The 3,127-nt window shown below is 55.5% G+C and overlaps 1 long non-coding RNA gene across 1 annotated transcript; it reads right to left on the reverse strand.

Moving 5' to 3' along the window:
- Nucleotides 1–1,074: 1,074 nt before the first annotated feature.
- LOC140697599 (uncharacterized) lies at nucleotides 1,075–2,635 on the reverse strand. The gene is made up of 3 exons (XR_012074756.1): nucleotides 2,372–2,635; nucleotides 1,958–2,047; nucleotides 1,075–1,297 (listed from the first exon to the last, which is right to left on the reverse strand). It is a non-coding gene; the product is annotated as an uncharacterized lncRNA (long non-coding RNA).
- Nucleotides 2,636–3,127: the final 492 nt, after the last annotated feature.

Here is a 3,127-nt window from a genome sequence, read left to right on the forward strand (position 1 = left end):
AATCTTATTTAACAAAAATAAAGGAAAAAAATTGCTTGACTAAACTCCGTGGCCAATTTAATTGAAAAACAGACGACTGTGTGGATGTTTTAAAGACAGTCCTGTGTGTTTCACGTACCCTGCCATTTTCTACAATGCAGTCACCCTGTCCTCCTTCGGGGCCCTGGCGTGGGGTCTGCTCCCCTTCTGATGAGCAGCCCCATCTCATGACAGGTGGCAGCAGTGGATGGGGATTCTTTGGTGCTCAATTTTTGCACCTTAATGTGAGATTCCAGGGAAGAAGATTTGAATTATTTGTAATTCCTCATGACTAGTCTCTCTAAGCAGTGTCTTCTTGCTATTTCAATCTTTTATAAAACAATAGGAAAAAATCTTGCCTTCCTGAAATGAAATATGGAAGTTAGGGTCTAGCCTCACTGTTGGTCTGTGCCCCATGCAGACCTAGTGAGTCCTCGGCCCTTTGGGCAGATGGGGACAGCCACCTCCAGGCAGAGGCCTCGGTGAAACAGCACAATCCAGGGCTTCTGGGAACAGCATTTAGTGGAGTGAGTGATGGCTGTCATTGTGATTTAGGGAAAAAAACCCATCCCAGCCCAGAGTGGAGTGTGGGCCCTAATTGTGGCAGATGCTAATTCTCCTGCATCCTCAGAGAATGTCAGTGGGTGCCTCTGTCCCCTTTGAGAGCAGGTTAAGTTGTATGCCTGCCCTGGAACTTCCAAAGCTTCCTGCCCAATGAGCCTGTGGGGTGGTGCGAAGCATGGCCAGGAGAGGAGCACGGTCACCATGGAGATCTGAGAACTGCCAGTGGGGAGCCTGGCCCACTAGGAAGCCGTCCGTGGGCAGAGGGAGGAGCAGGAGGAGACCCCAGGAGGACGCACTGGAGGAGAGGTGGGGTGCGCGGGTTCCACGCTCTGGAAGCGCTCAGACTTTTCTCAGGTTCTGTGTCGTGCGGGCGTGTGGGGGGAACCTAGTAACTGAGGGTGTAAGCCTGGGTGTGCTTGAGCTGTGACCGCCACGCGACAGGCTCCATGGTGCTGCTGGTGAGTAGAAAGTATTCACCGGACACTTGTTAAAAATGGTAGGAAAGAGTTTATTCAAGGCTAGTGCCAAAAGGGAGAGAGATCAGACTCCACTCCAGATACAGCAAAGACAGCTGAGGGTTCTTGGCCACCGGGCAGAGTATGCGGCTCTGTGGATGGAGAGGTACCAAGAGGAGCTTGGTCAGGTATCCAGCACCAGGATTCTTGCTTCAGGGCAGCCAAGGACTTGGACATCAGGGGTGGGGGATGAGGAATTTCTAAGAAGAGCCAAGATAAAATGGAACAAGAACAAGAAGTGTACATTGCCCTCCTAAGTGTTAAGGCTTCTTATAAACTTATGGACAGTCATCTGACGGGGTAAAATTGGAGGCCGAGAAACAAACCCAAATAGGTCAATGTGTAGGGCCTTAGCACCTAGAGAGAAGGCCTTGCACATCGGGAGGAGAGGCATGGAAAACTGTCCACCTGGAGAACACTGGCTCACAGAACAAGGGAATCCCCCTGGTGTCCCTTGGACGGTGCACTGGGTCTGGTGTCCCAGCCAGGGGGGCCTTTGAACACAGGTCGCTGGCGGGGAAGAAAAGTGGGCAGGGGGATCCAGATGAGGGGAGCTGTGTAGCAACTTGGGGCAAGGATGCAGATGCCAAAGCTGGGCCTGTCCGACAGGAAGCTCAGGAGGGATTCAGCTGCTGCTTTGGGAGGTGGCAGGAGGTTGGGGGGGGATAGCCCGACCCTGGCTCCTGAAGCACCCCTCCCCTCCCTTCCTACTTGGGTCCCACACAGCGCCCCTCACTCCATCCTGCCTTGGCCTACCTGTGCCCCACATAGACCCCGATGCTTTCCTCCCCATTGACCGACCTCGAGCCTCGCTGCCTGCCTTGGACCATCCCCAGCATCCCCATCCTGCCTTGACCTACCTGCACCTGGGGCTCCATCCTGCTTCCCTGCTGGGGACTGGCCTTCTTGGATATGTGCATCTCCTGGCAAGCTCTGGAGCCCTGAAGTACCTGAAATAACCATAAGTAAAGGAAAAGAATAAAGTTCAATGATAAAGAAAATTTCTATAATTTTATTCATTGAATAATGTTTTTAACGTTTAGATATAAAATATGCATATCTGTGTGCATATGCAAGAATATATTTTGGGTATTTTTGTAACAAAATTACATATTAACATTTTATTTCTTTAAAAAATTTAAGCATTCTGGCAAAATGTCAGCATTTAAAAAGTTTTCTTTTAAGAAATCAAATAATATACAAATGCTTGAAGTTTCTTTTTCACCTTTCCTTTATCCCATTCCCTTCCTTCCATCCAAACAGGTAACTGTTACCTGAAGTCAGTGTTGTTTTACTTTCCCAGCTGTTTTTTTTTTCCGCCAGTCCCGCGGCCTGGCGAGGGTGGGGATCCGGCGAAAGGATGAGGGGCGAGTTCCCCTCCCGATCTCAGAAGATCTCCCAAAACGGCAGCGGCATGGCCAGCCTGCCGCTGCCTCAGGCGGCCCACGAAGCATTCAAAGCGCCCGCGCCGAGGTACCCGGCGCTCGCGATTGGCTCAGCTGGACCAGCGCCCCTGGGTGGGGCCGGCCCCCACGCAGCGGCCGCGGGTCCCGCCCCGCTGGTGCGCATGCGCGCAGTCCCCACAGGAAAGAGTCTGCGCACAGCGCCGCCCGATCTCCGTCTCGCGCCGCGGCTCCGTCCCCTGTCCTCGGAGGCTTGTCGGCTCGGCGAGACAGCAAGAGCTGCTGCCGGCAGGGGGCTGTGCGGACCCAAGGCGGCTGCGGTGGCGCCGGCCTGTGGAAAATGCCAGCAGGCGGCGCTTCGGTTCGTTGCTCCCCGCCCCCCCACCCCGGAACCCCGTGCGACCGCCGGGGAACAGCCCGCCCACGCAGGGAGTACCGCAGCGAGACGCTTCGGCGGGAACGAGGCCGACGGCCGGCTGTGCCGGTTGCGCCCCTGAGGTGAGTACGGCGGCGGCGGCGGGGCGCGGGGCGCGGGGCGCTGGAAGGAGGGGGATGCGGCGGCTGCCGCCCGGGGCCCCCGCGGGGGGAGGGAGGCCCCACGGGCCTCCGCGGGGCGGGGAGTGCGGG

Source organism: Vicugna pacos, chromosome 7 (assembly GCF_048564905.1).
Source record: "Vicugna pacos chromosome 7, VicPac4, whole genome shotgun sequence".
NCBI classification, from domain to species: domain Eukaryota; kingdom Metazoa; phylum Chordata; class Mammalia; order Artiodactyla; family Camelidae; genus Vicugna; species Vicugna pacos.